At 41.4% G+C, this 18,832-nt stretch overlaps 1 protein-coding gene and 1 long non-coding RNA gene across 26 annotated transcripts in view; one reads left to right on the top strand and one right to left on the bottom strand.

Moving 5' to 3' along the window:
• KALRN (kalirin RhoGEF kinase) overlaps window positions 1-18,832 on the bottom strand; it is a 434,749-nt gene that overhangs the window by 401,690 nt on the left and 14,227 nt on the right. The gene's annotated exons all lie outside the window — the stretch shown is intronic.
• Window positions 3,025-17,484, top strand: LOC107316782 (uncharacterized). 2 transcript variants are annotated; one of them, XR_001556580.3, is made up of 3 exons: window positions 3,025-8,720; window positions 12,791-12,920; window positions 17,337-17,484. It is a non-coding gene; the product is annotated as an uncharacterized LOC107316782 (long non-coding RNA). The 2 variants fall into 2 exon arrangements; XR_001556581.3 differs by having other exon boundaries at window positions 12,781-12,920.

The following is an 18,832-nucleotide window of genomic DNA, read 5'->3' as shown; positions in this document are numbered from 1 at the left end:
GAACATTTTTAGAACAGGATCGTGTCTAGGGTGTTTGACACAGGGCTACAAAAAGCCATGGACATGTGGGTAGAAGTGCCCAGCACTGTACCCCTTTAGGGAATTGTTTACCCATTCACATCTCTTATGTTCAAAAGGGCAATGGAATTCACTAAGCCTGGTAGTAAAGGTGAATTCATTACCCATCTAGTTCCTCCATTATCATCAGTAAAAGCTACGAACAACATTTGTCTTACTGTTTGCTCAGTTGGGCTCTGGAAATCAAAATACCTTCCCCAGTTTTAGAAGAAACACTTCTAATATATATATATACATATACACACATATATTTTATATATATATATATTTCAGAATCATATTAAATATAAGATGGACCATACTCACAACTCGCTAATTTAGAACTAGCTCTACCCATCTGCTTCCTTCCTGTTCCCACCTCCATCAACAGTCATTTCATTCATCTTTGTTCCCATAAGCTCCCCCCATGCATCATTGGTTACTCAGTATTCCCTATTTCCTCAGGTCTATTTCTAAGACTACCTGTCAGCTGCATTGTCAGATGATTCAGGAAACTTCAGAGTTGTGACTTACTAGAAATTGATGAGGGTTAAAATAACTTCTGCTATTAAAAGCACAGCCAAAAAGAGAGAACATTTTTCTTTGGAGGAAATCCATTTGGATGCATTCACTCCTAGAAGCCCTCAACAGCTTGATCCAGGACCTGCTAAAAAGAAGCATAATTTCTACTTATAGCAGGATGAAGCAACTTTTCCCTTGGAGATTACATCACTTACATTGGATGTTATGTTTTCCACTCTGATCTCTTTAGTAAAGTCCAAAAGTAGGAGAAACATATTGCTCATTGGAAAGCTGTATAAAGAATGGCTGCAAAACAGGGAGAAAAATACCAAAGGAAACAGAAATCAGTGTAGTCAACTATTCCCTGGTTTACCTTCACACAACCAGGTCTCAGTGAAAAGGGTGGCCTTCTGTATAGGAAGGACAAAAGCGATAACATTCTCCTTTGAATATTAACTGTTAAAAAATCTTCACAGACCCTGAAGACAAAACAACTCCAGCACGAAACAAACAGCGAGCTGAAACCCAACACTAACATTACAAAACATTTATTTTAGTTTATAGCATGTGCCTAGAAATAGAACACAGCACAAGCACCACTGTGAGGCAAAAAGAAGGTTGCACAAAATAGCATTCAAAAATCAGGAAATGCCAGAATTAAGGTTGCCCAGGCAACCTTAATTTTACCCCCCGTTGCATATGCATTTTACAGCACAGTCTTTAAATACACCATAGCATTCAATTTCTCAAATGGTATCACATACAGATGAAAGCTCCTAACAGCAATACCAACTTGCCATGTTCTGCAGTTGGTGGCATTTGCTACAGGGAGGAGGTGGACTCGTTTGCAATCTTTCTTACTTCCATAGTGAATTAATGTCACTAACTTGGAAAGTGAATTTTCAACCACTTTTAAGCCTTGGGAAGTAGAAAATTTTCATCCTGGTTTAATGGCTGTTACCAACAAATATATATATCTATACATTCACACCTGTGTGGGCAGTGTAAACTTTGCTCACAATTGTAACTTCTCATTCAGCTGTTCTGAAGAGATGAGATTAATTAATCAAAGCAAACACAGAATGTGTTAGATTTGCAGGATTCTTCTCTCTCACAGGTGAAAGCTGGCCCAAGAAATAAATCAGCCCCTGGGAAACAACAGAAACAAACAATGCCCTTTTCCAAAGGGAGCTGTAGGTGTGAGGCCACAACAGACAAACAAATAGGATTTCGGGAATAGAAGTAAGAAACTTCATAGCAGCTTCAAGTAGCTAAGAAACCTTTATTAATAATGAACCAAATGAGAGCATACGCTGTCTTCTCTCCATCACAGGTCAACAAATAAAGAAAACCAAATAGCTGCCACCCTAAAAACATCTAATACCAATGATAATGATGCATGTTGTTTCCATCTTGCTTCCCCCTCCTGTTTTAACAAGAATTTTTGGCATTTCTGAAAAGCCAATATGAAAAACTTGTTTGTGTTTATCTTACTGAGTCTCCAGCCACACAGCACATTGATCCAGTGTGTATCAAGACAACTTCCCTGAGAAGCAAATGACTGGTCACAAGGCCAGATATGGCAAAGACCAATGGCCTGTGTGGATTCTATCCACCATGGTAATAGGCATCGTAATTCCCCGTGAGGTAAGAGCCTGGCCATTCTGCTCCTGACCTCAGATAGCAATGGACACATGGTGCTCCAGCTGCAGTCAGCTTCAAAAAACCCCCAGTCTGCAGGAATAGATCCAAAATTAGTCTAGCACAACAGAGGTGTGTATTTCAGAGCACTGAACTTGCACAGCAGAGACTTGGCTTCACTCCGCAATCTGCCTGCTCCTGGGAGCAAACAAGCCATATCCCTTCTGTGCACCTCATGCCTCCTGCCAGATTTCCCCCTCTCCCTGCTTACACCAGAGGATCTTTGGGGCAGTTTTCTCCTCCAAGTACTCACTGGTGTCAATGCATAGCATAGTAATATCCTGATCTCAGTTGGGGTCTCCAGGTATCCTTGGAATGCAAATAATAAGTAGTAAACTAACAGTGAGAAAAATAGCAACCAACTTTGATTTGTGCAAAATAATCCACAGTCTGGATCATCACGACTTGTGACAGATTCTTTCCTACACACATTAAGTTGATGGCAAAACTCCCATAAGTCCCAACAGGATCAGAACAGCCTGTATATATTGAAAGCTTTCAAAAGGCCAAGAGCATCTACTTTGAATGACATACAATATTTCAGGTCCTATGGAAATTTCAAGCTCTCATTAAGTGTGTGATGCAGTCAGTTCTGAGTCACAAGTTGCATCTATTTCTGAGCACAGAGGATCCTTGGGGACACAGGCACCTCAGAAGCACTGGATGCCTTATAAGAAGCTTCAGTGACCCAGCCAATAATACAACAAAAATAATATTTTCCATTCTCACATATTGCTAAGTTGTAAACTGTTCCTTAGATACCTGGACACAGAGTTTATGAGAAACATATGTAAAATTCTGACAAGCAAACCTTGTTTATACCTTTACACAGAATAACTATTGAAAGGACCAATTTTCAGATGTCTGTTGGGACCTGTCAAGTATGCAGCATGCCAAAGCCATCTTCAAGCTATGCATTTCAGATGCTGTCTGCTTTCCCTGTGATACATGCCACCCCCTGAAAATTCCTTTGCTTTTTTTCCCAGGACAGATAACACCCTAATGGTTGACTTCAAATGTCACCAGTAACTCAGTAAGAACTGAGTCTTCACAGTAAAAGGAGAGAAAATTCTCATGTTCAAGAGAATTCCTCATAGGATTACACTGTCTGGTTTAAATCATGAGTGGGTGAGCAATGCATCTGTGAGATGTTGCTCTGGGATGTGATAAAGACCGTTCTCCTCAGCTCAGAGGATGCAAGACCCGATAAGTTGCTCTACATTTTGAGATCAGCCAGAGGACTCTCTTGTGTCCTCCTTGGAGGAGTCATAACATTTCTATTTTCGCTCCTGTCACCAAAATAAGGAACAGCCAACACAGCAAGGACTGTCTGTCCCTAAAACTGTAATTCCTGAACACTTAATACAAGTGAATCTGTTCTAACCAGCTGTAGGGTTGGTGTCATGATCACTTTTTTTTTTCTTTTTATCCTCTGTGTTTCAACATGGCAGCATACAGAAGGATCTCAGTCACATCCATGGTGACTGCATACTAATAACATGACTCCATCCCTCTCTTACCTCTCTTAATTCCAAGGAGAAGACAGGACAAATGATTGGGCACTTGCTTTCAATTATTTTCTCTTTCTATCTTTACTTTACCGTCTCATGACACCCTTCTGTTAACTCCACCTCTGTACTTCTCAGCATAGCAAAAGAATCACATTCAAAATTGTTTTTGTACTTCTTGTAGCAACACCTCAGTGTGATTAAGCTGTTTTATATGAACTCTAAGATGACAGAAAGCTGGTGTGTCCTGTTTAGATACACATACTCCTTGAAAGTATACCAGACAAATACTCCTTTCAGCTCTGTGCCGTTATGCAGTTTTAATCCCCAGAGCAATAAATTTGGCTCTAATATGTCACTCAGTACCTTGACTGATAAAAAATGGATTCACTGTAGATTAGCAGTGCTGTAACGGAATAAAATCTGCTGCTACAGAGTCTGGGTTTACTCAGTAAGTAATCTCCAGCTTCTGAAGTTCACCGACATGCATCCCCTTATCTAAAATTAGACCAAAATGACAGTGAGAGTTTCGTTTCTAGTCTTTACATCTCTCTTCCTCCTAGCTACAGCTTCCTAAAAATTGTGTCACACACAAAGGCAAACACTGAAGGAGTGTCAGAAAATTTACATTTTGGGCAACACAGTCACCCTAAAATTATTATCAGAAGAGCAGTTTTGTATTATGCCATTTTAGAGGATCTAATACACCATCATTTAGTCCTCTGCACCACATAGTATTACTGTCTAGCCCCTACATATGCAGTCTTGGCATTATCTGTACTTCTAGAGAAACTATTCCTCCTTTTACAAGTTGTATTTATTTATTTATTAGTGTAACAAATATCCTAAGAAAATAACTGTGATTCTGAAAGAACAGAGAGCTGTGCAAATTGGATGCATTTCTTTTGTTGAAAGCAGACAGTATTTTCAGCATGAAACAAGTAGCCTAATATCCCTACTGAATGTAGGATACAATTAAGTCTTGGATGTGATAAATACACTGTGAAGATTTCAGAGGCCCCTCACAAGATGAACATGTCTAACTCAGCAGCTGTAAATGCAAATACCTAACGAGTGTGCTGAACAAACTATGCTCTGAATATCTCTGAATTACAAAATCAAAGCTGATATCAAATGGGAGATGAACATCATCATACAGAAAAACAGCATAAGGCCATGCTTTTAAATTACACACAGGTACATGGGTAATCAAGTAACCTCATACATCACACTTGGTCCAAAGGAGAAATCTGAAAATGGAGCTTGGAGAATTTCAGCCCTATTGAAACATTTTGAAAAACTTTTAGTCCACCATCTCTTTAGATATGAGATGCTCTTCAGTGACTAACAAACACCCTCTGAACACATCACTGATAGAGAGATATACCCAGGATACAGACACTCACCTACAAGGAAACAAAGAAACGAGACGAGAACCCCAGTAGTTCCTCTTGATAACAAGTTACAAGCTTGAGAGGTCAGAATATTCCTTTCCCATCATGGAGAGATTGATGAAGGTATTAAGTAACTATTTCACCACAGCTCAGGGTCTCAAACAGTTCTAGCTTTTTTTTAGAGAAGGCAGGTAAGCTCATGGAGGAATCTGAGCAGTGCATTTGCATTAACAAGCAGCGTGAAGGTTTGGTGCTGAAAAACCTGGTTTTCTTGACTGCCTGGCAGACGCTCATAAGAGTAGCTATTATTTCTGAGGTATTTCTGTTCTTCTCCTGGAAATCTAACAAAGCAGGCTCAGGCTGTTGTTACTTGCACCACTATATCAAGTGCAAGAGAGCATCTTACTGGAAACATGGATGTAGGCTGCCAAAATTGCCAGATACATTCCCTTTAAGTCTGATTTCCATCAATGCACACAGTTTTTCTGACCATCTCTCTCCCAGAGTCTGTCTGAGGTTGCCACACGAGTGACAGAGCAGTTACTTCACCTAACACAGCCAGAAGCTTCCTGCTTTCTTGGGGCAACAGGAGGTGGAAGCCTGAGGGTCTCAGATCTACCAGTTTCTCACTGCTTTCTTGGATTCAATCCAACCCATTAACTGGCCAGACATCCCTCTGCGGCTCCATCTGGAGCTCTGTGGAAGCCTTTCCCTGTCCTCCTTTATTATTAACTGAAAACAGTATCAAATACACGGTACAAAATACTCAAGCAAATTTTGGATCCCAGACCCTACATTATATTAAAAGAGGCTGCAGTGGGAGAAAGGAGGTCTTGCAGTTAAGCATCAGAAAATTGGATCCATTTCTGTTCCCCCAACACTGTCAAATCCTTGCATTTCATCCACCTCTTCATGCTCCAGCGCCATCTGTAAAACAGAGATGCTAATAATCCCTCACGTCTCACAGCTGTTCTATGAATTAACTCACTAGGGCTTAGCAGTGTTTCAGTACCAGTGACAGGAGCTAACAGGACATACACGACATCTTTTCTTTGTCAGGTTATTAATTACTGTACATATTCTCCAGGTCTTTGCAACTCAGGGTGTTTTAAGGCTGAATGTAAAAAAAATAAGAGAGCAAATAACCTTTTTCTGCCTACACATCATCCATCTCTCACATTCCTGGATATAACAAAACTCCTAATCAATATATAATTTTGCTCTTGTTTTAATGTGTTGCTGTATTACAGGCTACCTACTGCTGAACGCGATCATGACTCCTCTTGGACTGGTGTTAAACAGCGCTGAAATGCAAGATGCTGCCGGCCCAAAGCTGCCATCTTTCAGTTGCACTGAATAAGCCTGCATGTGTTAAGTGCATGTTTAAATTACATATTTCACTCAGCTTCCTAAAGAGGAGACAGCAAGAGTTTTATAAGCATAGCAGATATTGAAAATTAAAGCAGTCATGGTAGATTTTGCAGAACTCCTTTTTTTTTTCTTTTTCTTTTTTCTTTTTTCTTTTTTTTTTTTTTTCTTTTTCTTTTTCCATGGAATAACCAAAGAAGTTTTCATAAAATTTGTTTTAGACTAAACAGAGTTCCCTCTCGCTGTCTGGGCTGCACCTCCTTCTGTTAGGATTTAAGGAATACATTAAACAAATACCTAGATGGGAAGCATCCAAGGAACAGTTAATTGCTAAGAGAAAGTGATTTGGGATGGTCCTCTTCCTTCAAGGTCAGGAATAACTAGAACTGGGAAGAGAAAGGCTGCTGCCTAATGCAGCATTTCAGCATTTAAAAACCTGGTATTTTTCCAAAAGAAAAATGGGGCCCTAACAACTTGGCAGCCTACTGCTCAGACACAGATTCCACAGTGCCAGGATGCTCAACCCCATGGCATAATGTGCGCCTGGCTGCCCCAGCACCACGGACCCTCCTGGGAGGGCATCACCAACCCCATAGCAGCTCACACAGCTGGCTGGCTCTGCAATGGGGATGCTGGAAAAGGTCCAACTTCTGCCACAATTTCAAGCAAAATCAAACCATGTCAGCAAAATATCCAGCTCCTTGAAAAGCAGGAAATCCAATTAAATAAATTTATCTTATCAGCTTTAATGTAAATCTGACGGCTTGCTATGGTGTGGGGCAAAGTGAGATTTCAAGTGAACTCAAGTAAAATTGGGTCTGTGACCACATGTGGGTTCCTTGCAGCTTTTGCAAGAATAACCATTTTGAGTCATGCTCTGTTTCACAAAGATGATGACTGGGGATTCAAGAAATGGGAAATAAAAAACTAAAAGCATAGAAAGGCCATAGTTCACAAATAAAAACAAAGTAACTACTCAGAGTTCACTATTCCTATTTATGTCGCCGCAGTCAGGTTGCATCCTGACTCAGTGTCTCCACTGGGGCTGAGCTCCTCCTTCCTCAGCAGGCAATGCTACCTCAGGCACAGGCAATGGAAACTCAGGGGGGTATGAAATGATTGAGACCAAGAGCTTTAGCATCTCCACCGCAGGATGCAAAAGCTACTCCTCTCACCAGGCTACCCACACAGACACCACATTAAATCCCCCACGACACACACAGATAAACAACACCCAGATGGCACCAGGGAGAGACAGAGAAACCTCACTGTATGCACACACTGTAATTTGGGGAAAACGTTCAGAGTCGAGGGTGCAGAGCTCTGACACATCAGACAAATGTGCATTTGAATGAGCCTGCAATATTGCTGCTACACTACTGCTTTTAATCTCTGCTAGAACAGCAATGAAAAAAGGGACCAGGCAACTACAGGAAAGGGGTTTTTGGTGGTTGGAACAGACTTGGCTGGCTCAATAAATCACTGCTGTTGCTATTCCTCTCTGCTGTAGAATGATCTAACCTAACTAAAAGCAATGGCAGAATTCCCATCGACCTCATCACTGGAAGGAGGATTACCGAAAACCGCGGCACTGGAGGTGTCAGGAGCCCTGATTCCAACTAATGTTTTAATAAATAACACAGGCCTTGCCACTTGCCTTTTTTATGGGTATTAACCCCTTACGACACTGACATTCTAACCAGTTATGATTTGCACCATGAAGAACAAACTGAAAGGCAGAAAAGGGTCGAGACACACTATTTAATACTTGCCAGATCTGCATATGCAGATCTATGTTCCTCATTAGTCTGTTTAGAGAATGCATTTTCTCTTCTTAAAATCCATCTGCTCTAGGCTGCATGTCTGAGACATGAAGTGAACTGCTCTATCACAGCACCTGATCACCGAGCTAGGCAATAACAGCAACCATGGACAGCAAAAGTCAGAGAAAATTGACCTTCTGTTGCTACCACAGCCTTATTTGGTGTGGAAGCTCAAACATGCCATCATTAATGAATCAGACCAGAAGTATTTCTGTCTCTTGGCTTGATCAGAACAGACAAACCTCCCGCACATTTATGCTGCTTGAGCACCCAGCACAACACCACAGACTATGCTCACACACCCTGTCTGCACCATGGACTTAGGGATGCTCCAGCTGCCCACCACGGTAAGCTGTTCTAAACCTCATACACCCTAAAGCTGCAGCCAACATCTTGGCTGCCCATGTTAAATTCCTAGTTCACATTCTTGTATGAGTGACTGCAATTGGAAAAGCTGTGTTATCACTCTTTTACAGAATGCAATCTTGATTCATATACAAGACCAAAATGTACTTATGTGTCTAATATTAGGAACTGTGATTTGAATCTTTTAGCCTAGGCTCCATAAGGCATCTGGTAATAAAACTCTTTTTCACCATAATGAGGTAAAAAAGCTTTTACATGTTACTTACAAATCACAGTATTTGGTGCCTAAAAAAGCTGGCTCCCTTTGGGTACTCAGCAGGGCTGTTGGGTTATTCTGTTGGTTTTGTTTTATGGACTGGTGATGCATAGTGCATTTGTTACTAAAGGCTCGTGACTATACAGCAAAGTCACCCACACACATACAGCTCAGCAGACTACTGAATAAAGCAATGTGGTTTTGTGTGCTACCTAAAAGCGTTCAGATGTCAACAGTTCTTGTTGGTCTGAAGAAAAGAGGATGGATAACCATAAGTGCTACAGTAGCTAAGGGAATAGTGCAGCTATAACAAACTTCAGAAAGATCAAAATGTCTCACATGAATCTCAGTGTGAACTGATATTGATTCCCAACCAGAGACACCAGAAGTTGTTCAACGTATTTCAATATCAGATTTTAAACAACAATGTTCAATAACTGCAGAAGTGACCATTAAAAATGAAACTAAACAAACCACAAGACTACAATTCCTTCCTGAAGTAACAAAAAATACCCTGGCAGAACTCACTAAGACCAAGGCACACCAACCTGAACATGAAAGCTAAGCCAGTGTAGATGGAACTGTTACCATTACAGCTTTTTAAGCCAACCATCCAAGCCTTCAGGATGGAGCACAATTTTCTGTTGCTTTAAGCCATGACCAGGTCAATGTACTCTCTATAGCTCTGGTCACATCAATGTGACAAGTCAACAAGACACAAAGATGTCTGATTTCTTTTTATTTTTTATGGAAAACTAAAATGCCTTCAGTAAGTATGATTTCTACACAAATCTCTGTGTGTCATGGAAATAAGCATACTACTGCTTGCCTACTACAGACAGCTGTTCTTCCAGAGCACAGCATCCAGTATTTGTCTTAATACTTTCTGTTCACCTCACAGAAAGGGGACCCCCTCTAAGGGCAAGGTCGGTATCTGCTTTGCTTCTGCATCATGCTGTCCAAACCAGGCCTTTGTGAATGGCTGCTTGATTCCCAAAAACACACAAAAAGCTCCAAGGAGTGTAACATAATCCATTCTGTAAACACAAAGAAGTCCGAAAGACCTGTTAAAAAGCTGGAGCTATCCAAATAGTAGCAAGTCTGAATGACACCCAAACCAGTAGCAGAATACCAGCTTTCCTAAATTCATTTATTTCTCTAGAGCTGGACAAGGAGGTGTGACCATAGTGCATGGAGAGGAAAAAAGAAGAGAAAAGAAAAGCTCATTAACACTCTGAAAACAAATTTTCCACAAAGGAAGAAATAAATATTGGAATCACCTGAAAGATTTTGAAACCCAGATTCACTGTAACAACCGAGTGTCACATGGATGATATTATTCAAAAGAAACACAATAAGAGGGAGACAAAATTACATAATGAATGGACTTCTTTTTCTTTTTCGTTATTCACATTTTACCTTAGAGACAAAAATTCCCCCAATTTACATGAAAAGAGCATTTTCCTTTTAGACATTCTAAATCACGTCCAGCGGACAGATTATGGGCACGCAGACTTACTGTGCAAGGTACAGTAGGCACAAGGTACTGGTTTGCTTAAGGCAAAAACTTCTGGTGCGAGCAGTCTCACCTGCAGCCTCAGTATTTAAATACTAACCAAAACCAAGAGATGCTACAGCAAGGACTAACCCCAGTCTGACAGCTGCTGAAAGGAAGACAACAAACGCACACGTGAAAGCAGTTTCAATAAAGCTGCAGTAACCCCATTGTAGGTGAGCACTGCTCATGGTGTCCCACAGGAGAGCTGGGCTGCTGTCCCCAGAGGTTTTGCTAATCGCTGCTTTGTGCCTTGTCTCCTTCCTCTCATTTAGATGAGCATTATTTTTTTGTAATCACTGGGGAAAACACTCCAAATTCACACGTATAGGAAAAATAGGTTCTGTTTACTTGTTAAGTTTTCTTTATTTCTGCTCAAGTTTTGCAATCTACAAAAATATTAAGAAAAAAAACAGCTTCATCTCACCTAAACTACAATGAAACATAACAGCAAATCTGTCAGTCTCATAACCCAACTCCACATATATTTGTCTTTCCTTGCCATCAACTTCTGCTCAAGCAGCAGAAATACAGCAGCTGAACCACGCACTGGCATATTTGCAATACTGAAGTTCTTTGGAGTAGCTTTGGAGTAGGAGTTGAAGGATACAAGACCCACATCCCTTTATGAAACAAAGCAAGGGACATAAATCCCAAAGTGTCTCAATGGCTAGTGGCACACTGCACAGTTTGGTGAATAAATACTGCAGGAGAAGAAGAAGGAACAGTTTGCAAACTGCAACCTCTGTCCCCTGTGACCAGCAAATAGCTAGAAAATGGACTGCAGCTATGCGGTAAGATGCTGCTCCCCCTATTCACATTATATATATAATATTTTTCAGTGAGGGAAGGCATTTTTAACTTTTCTTTCCTATTTTTTTTATTATTTTTTTTTTACTGATTCCCAACAGGGAGCCCAGGGGCCACTTTGACTCTCAAAGTACCAGACTCTCAAATTAAAAAAACAGAGAAAACATGCACAAAAAGATTCAGGGAATTAACTATCATTAGCAAGACTCCTGCTTTTCCTTCTACTTCTCATACATACTACTCATATATTGCAATTATAGAGGCAGCAGTAGATCCAAATATCTTTGAGCCTTTCTACAGTTCCTGAAACTACTCTGTATTCACTGGTGGCATACATCCCCAAAGGCCCCTTCCTCCCACACTGCCAAATCTCTACCCTTTGCATATGCTATTTAGGGTACCAGTTCCCCACGTGCCTTCGCTGCTTCAACTTTTAAACCTAGCCCAGCGTGTTTACATTGCCCTTGCCTTTTAAAATATTTATTATTACAAACGATATAACTGCGGGCTTGTAAATGTAAAATCATGCTGAGCTGCTTCTACCATAAAATGACTGTTAGAGACACAGAAGGACAAACAGAAGGCTTGTTGCATCAGGGAGGCTATCTGCTCACACTCTAGATGGTGGGCTGCCTGGAGACTGTGGCAGGCAGCCCCAAGCAAAGATACAGGCCTTATATGCACCCAGTGCCAAAGGCGCAGATCCCCTGGAATACAACAAGCCAATGGGCTTCACTGCTTGGTGCTCCCAGGAGAAGGGCAGTATTAGTCTGCAGGTAAAGCTCCCCTTGATTTGCTCCAGGTGACCAGAAGTATACAGCATGCTTCAGAAAGACACAGACATAACTCTGGCCTGTCAGCACTCAAAGAAAAATAAGACAAATCTGTATTAAAGTGCATCATTATTCAACAAGTGGAGGCATTAACATGCAGACAAGTAGGAGTGAGAGAGAAGCAGCAACTCCATCAGAGAGCACATCAATCACTGTGGCATGAAGAGAGGTGATAGCTCCATTAACTAGGACAGACAGCTCACGGGCTTGCTTGTTTGTTTTTTAATACGTATCAGCCTTGTTTGGAACTTAAATATTAAGTTCGTGACAAATTCACTGGTGACAAATGCAGAATGGTTTTGTAGGAGATATTTAACCAACTAATTGGAGGAGCAGGGCTGAACAAGACACATTCAACAAAACTTCCTTCTTATTAAGAAATAAGGTTTATGACTCAGCAAAATAACCAAACGGAGGACGTAAGTTAACCTCAAAAAACAAATCTTACTTTTTTTGCTCAGAGAATATAAACCACTCATCCACTACATTCCTATTCTAACTTGCTGGAGAACATTCAAACAAAACTTTTCAGTACTTTGTTTTTGTCCAAATTCATAAAATCATCCATTTTTCTTTCTTTTTTTAAGAACACTTTAGAGGTTTTAATGACGCCATCAACAAACATGGTTGCTTTTCCTGCTACCACCAAAGTGTTCAGGATGAGCTGATGAGGAGACCATCACACCACTAGGATGCAGAGATAGAGTGAAAATAAGCGTAAGAATTGGTAAGTGAAACAGCCTGAATACCATGAAATTGGACTGAAATTCTACAAATAAAAGACAGTTGTTGCAGAAAAGCAATGTTTAAGGTTGAAGGTAGCCAGTTCCAGCTTAAACCACAAGCCCTGGCCTCTGGGCAGGTATACAATTTGAAGGAGACAAGGCAGTGCTCTGAATGCCAAGTATTCCCATAAAACACAATCAAATCATTGGAAAAAGCATCTGGGTTGCAGCTTTTCCAGTGTTTTTTGTGTCTATCAAGCTCGCTTCCAGAAGTGCAAATAAATCATTCATGCACAGAGGTTTTCAAAATGCTGAAGACAGCCCATAGACTGCATATAGATTGTCTCTGCATAAAAACACACACCAAGTAGTAGGACAAGGTCTGTGAGCACACACTGAGAAGGCAGGAGAAACTGGGGATTTATCAAATGCAAGCAGCTGAAACTGGACTGTGCCCAGCACCGCTCAGCCACACCAGCACCTGAACCATGGTGCAGGATCCCCCCCCCCACACACACACACATCCCATATCCACAGGTATGCTGGGATATAAAGCTCCCTGGGGCAGGACAGGCTGTAGAACAACTGCATGGGTCTGTGTGCACAAGAGAGCATGCTTCAAGAATGAATCAATTTAATTCTCCCCACATGAATAATGCCTATTGACAAAATCACTGGGTTTAAATGGCTACAACAAAATTAAAAGCAACACAAACAAGCTGATGGGCTGAGATGAAAGACATTGTATTTCTTCTGTGAAGGACAAGCATATAACGCAATCAGTGACCCAGAAAAACTTGCTGCAGCATCTAGGTCTGTTCATTCCAAGTACTGTGAAGTGAACTGAAAGAAGAGAGAGGTCGAGCCTTTGCCTCAGTCAGGGAAGCACTGAGCCACAGCGTGTATGCGTTTGGAAATAAACACCCATGTGGGAAAGTTGCTTCTCTGGTTGTCATCAGCTTCAGAGCTAAACAACATGAAGCTGTCACACACCATCACCAACACACCTGCAACATGCACCAGGTGCAACTATTCAGGGCAGAGGTGGGCAGCAACTTTCAGGGAGCACCTGGACTGATGAAACCTCATTGTGGAGCACGGACACAACGTGTGGCCACTGCCTACAGTTCCCTGAAGGGGGAGGATGTATCCCGTGCTCTCCATGGGCCTAACCCTGTTCACATGCACACCAGTGTTAAATTAGAATAATCAAGTCTCAGCACAGCAGAATTCAGAGTGATCCCTGCCAAGCCCACTGGCAAACAGAAACATTTACAAACTTGCCCGTGGTAGCTTTATGGGCAATTTTAGACTATCAGTTGCACACTTGATCTTGATTGCTTACATTCAGATTCTGCAGAAAGCCTAATTATATCTGCCCCTTATCAGCATGTTTAGAGGGCTGTGAAAACACACAAGGTGTGTCTCATGTCAAGACCACATGTGCTACTAGCTCATAAACACCTGGAAAACTCTTCTGTTAGCCAGAAAATAATGCCTAACAAGGTCCCTTACAGTCACTGGAAGCAATGGGAAAAACCTTGAATTTGCTCTAAATTGTCTGTAGGGGAAAAAGCAGCCACTACCTAGTTGGGCAGGAACATATCTACAAGCTCATGCAGCATCAGACTGCAAACTGATAAGTCCACACCAAGCCTGGGAAAAAATCAGCCTCATTTCTAGCTTTTTGAGTATTTCATTGTTTCCTTTAAAACAAAGCTATTCTCCAAACCTGGGCAGGCAGCTGAGCTCACCCATAGGTGAAGTTGCTCAGCCTTGTTCAAGGCCTGCTCCAGCTGCACAGGGCTTGCATTCCCCCCCTCTGCAATCTGTCTCTTCGTCTGCAGGCAGGCACTCCCTAACCCGGTTGTGTCAAAATGATCCAGGTTGGCTTGCTATTTAAAAGCATGGAAGGCTTTCTTTAACCCAGATCATTCTGACTGATTTGGGTTAGAGAAGGACTGCACGTGTGGCTGCGTCTATAGACACCAACCCTGCAGCAGTGGGGATAGGGCCCAGATACTCTGGCCTGGCTTGAGCTCAAAGCCTTTGAACTTGGCTCAGCTGCAAGCCAAGCAGCACATCTGGCCCCAGCTGTAGATACTGTTTGGGGGAAAATGGCATATGAGAATGAATTCAGTGTCACGGATGAACTATGTACTGTAAAAAGTATGATTCATGGGAAACACCACTCATCTTCCATTCCATTAGTACAAGAAGAAAAGACGCTAGTGCTAATGACCTTCATTTCCAAACCAAATCATTCATTTCAGGGTTACTAGGTTTGGGTTGCTCATACTGCGCAGCCATACACAGACAATGGTTTGCTTATGGAAGAGAAGCTTTGCAGCTCTTTCGGTGTTCTTCCATTTCAAGATTCATCCTTCTGGAGTTGGAGCAACTGAAACAAACACATGTTGAGCTATAGCTCAGGAGGTGACTGGAGCTGGGCTACTGTGAGATGCTCCCTGTTATCTGTAGGGTACCAAGGAAGTCTAGCTCCTCTCCCCCTGCACTGACCACTGTCTTGCACATCAGAGCCCCTTCCAGGCTTCCTAGGCACAAATCTCTAAAGGATCCAGCAAACGCAACCTGCAAGTCACAGTGTGAGGGAATAGTTTTGTACTCATCTTTTGTTTCCCTGCAAAATGAAGTCAGACCCACATCCAGGATCACATTCAAGTCTGTCACAAATAGTGAGACTCTGATAATCTTTTCCCCAGGCTTCTCACCTGGGCACACCTGACACCCTCCTGCTCCAGAACTCTCTGCTATGACTGATGTGTGATGTAGATTATATCTTCCTTCTGGGTAACATCACCATACAATGGGTAATAATATTTCCTTGATTCACAGAAGTTTGGTTAGACTGAATGCATTTGGCTTTGTAAAATTCATCCAGATCCAGACATGAAAGATTGTCCTTAGGTGCAAAGTGCTAAGTGATTGTTTTAATTTAAGAATACAGGAACTAGCAATGCAGATTTGTCTGGGGATATTTTGAAGGATTAGACTCCTCAGACCCATTCAAGGGGGAAAAAATAAATAAATTGTTGACCATATACTTCAAAATAAAAGCATTTATCTGACATACAGCCAAAAGCATTTTATCTCTGCTAGCAGCCCTTAGACACTGCAGAATGCATTCACTGCTTTCATTACCAAATTACTTTTTAAAAGTTCAGTAGGTAATTGAAGTTCCAAATATCTTAAACTAGTTTGGCAACAATGAGATTTCTTAATGGATTTGCTGTCCGAGAACTTTGAAGAAAAAGCAAACTGGTTGGATACTAAATATATACCCAAAAATAAGATGGATTCAATTTACATGAAGAAACTGGCCTTTAAAAAAGGGAAAACATTTGAAACGAAGAGTAAAGCTTTGCCCAGGAGAGGTTCTGTGATGTCCAAGCTTCAACTCGTATTCAAAACCATAAGGCAAAAAGACCTGAGAATTTTTCAGTGACACTGTCAGCCTAAATGCATTCCTATTGAATTCGAGCACTGCTAATTTCAATGGCAAACTAATTAGGACAAGGCTGTCCCATATATTTTGTTCTAACATATTCTTGTTACAACTGGAGGACTTAAAAACTTTTTTTCTAGATTAAAAAAAAAAACCAACCACCACCTTTTGTTGATTACTTTCCCAACTCAGGAGCACTGACAAGAACGAGCCTAAGCCTATCCCACACCCCAGGTCCCCCGCATTTATCCAGCACAGCAAGGCAGGCAGAGTGCAGAGCAGTGCAGAGCCCAGGCAGCTGCCAGCTCCAGAGGTCTAATGAGGACTCTTGCCCTGCCTCCATCAATAGCTTTCGGCAAAGCATTTTCTGCCTCAGTTCCTCACATTTATAAAGTGGAGATGATGACAGTGTTCTGTGTTAATAACCATTGTATGCATTGCTTTAAGTGTTATTATTGTATAGTGCTTTTCATCCACAGCCAATTACCCAATTCTCACAGGGAAACTGAGGCATGGAGTGATGCTAATTGCCTAATGTCACCCAGCAGGCCACAGCAGAATTAGGATGTCCATCTCCCGAATTTTGCGTTGCCAACCAAACTTATCTACGACCTCAATATCAGAAGGTGAAAATTGGCTGGCAGTTTGTCCAGCACTATCAGACAATAGGATACTTGCTTTCTCCTGCTAGTATTGCTATTCATGTCCTATCCTGTTGCTGTTGTTCCTGCAGAGAAAGCATGGTGGTAGATCTGTAAAATCACATTATATGGGAAGGCACTGTGATGACAATCATAGGATTATGGTCTCACTGCAGGCTCCAGCAGCAGGAGAAACTGGTGATGATGTGGGCTGCTCACGGGCTAACACAGATAGCTTTAATGACAACAAGAGCAGTACAAACAACAGGACCACGGGCTTTGCTTTTCACAGAAGCAATCTTTTCTTCTAGGATTACTCCAATGCAATGACTCAGTTATCACAGCAAGGGGATAACCAGTATTAAAGAAGAACAAGAAAAACTGAAGAACCTACACTTCTGACACAGAAAATATGAGATGCATAGAATAGAAAACCTAATAAAAGATGGTCGTCTTTCACGTAAGACTCCTTTATCCTGCTCTTAAAGGCACAACCATTTCACCTCACAGGCTTGCAACACTCATTCTTTTATCACTAGCTTACTGCTGAGGCATTTTCATCACAATAATATTCCCACTTGTAAATACAACTCCAGGATGCATACAGCTTTATTATGAAATGCTGCTCACTGCATGTAGAGCCATTAGAAATACCAGTAGAGTTGTCCAGCAGATAAAGCAAACCAACAACAAGAAGAAAGCTGAAATATGGGGAAGATTGCTTTGCTACAGCTTGGGTCCAATCAGCATCAGAACAAGAACCCATTGATTTGGGATATTAAAGAAAACCAGTCTGCCTTTTTCTTTCCTTGCACACAACAGGTGTTCCCTTATAAGCCTCTTATCAAGCAGTGGAAATAGAAAAACTGCCTGGCCAACAAGTGGTGTTTAACAGCTTATAAATTTCTTTAACGACAATAACATCATTTTACAGTCCCTCTCACTCTGCAGGACTACAATGCACTTTGCCATCTTAAACAATGAACTGTGACATGTGGGACCCACATGTAGCTGGACAGGAAAAGCTGGGGATGTAAGAAGGCTTCCCCTCGTATCCAGGCTGCAGCATGACGCAGCCAAGCCTGTGTGTTCCCAGACTGCTTAGGCAGCAGGATGCCTGAACATGGTGTCTACACGTGCTGCACCTGACACAGAGCTTTCAGAGGCTGTAAATGTTTTGCCTTGCCTAAAGCAAGAGAGACAACGCAAAGTCACTGGAGGCATTAAAAACAAGCATCTTCATCTTGACGCCCTATGGAAGAATCACAAATACAAATTACCTCTCAGCACTAAAATGCATCAGTTGAGACAGGCAAATGCAGCAAATACTTATTGAAAGACAGCAGCATTAGAAAGTATAACTTTAGAATAGAATAGAAATGCAGAAAAGCAATAAATTGATATAGTTATCCCAAAGTATATAGTTAGAGGAATACAGTTATTCCATACAATATAGTTGTCTATTAGGAACAAAGACCTCGTTTCCAAAAATTTCTCCAGTTAAGGTGCTCTTATTTGCTCCAATTGCTTCAAAACTGCAAAATTCCAGTCTAACTTCAAACAAAATGCAGTTTCAATATCTAGATGTATCTCCGGGGCTCAAATATGTATGTGCCAATGACAGATCCAGCAACATCTATGCTGAAGGAACCCTGACGGCTTCCATCCAAACATCTATTTGCAGAGTCTCTGCAGGACACTGCTGTATGATGAACACCCCCACAACAAGCCTTCAGCTTTCTAATTAAGGTATTTATTTATTTATCTGTATGTAAAAGTGTGACACTGAAACAAACAAAAAACAAAA

This window comes from Coturnix japonica, chromosome 7, assembly GCF_054131305.1.
Source record: "Coturnix japonica strain WE chromosome 7, WE-NBRP24, whole genome shotgun sequence".
Lineage (NCBI taxonomy): Eukaryota > Metazoa > Chordata > Aves > Galliformes > Phasianidae > Coturnix > Coturnix japonica.
Note: the sequence above shows the minus strand (reverse complement) of the source record. Positions and strands in the feature narration are given on the sequence as shown.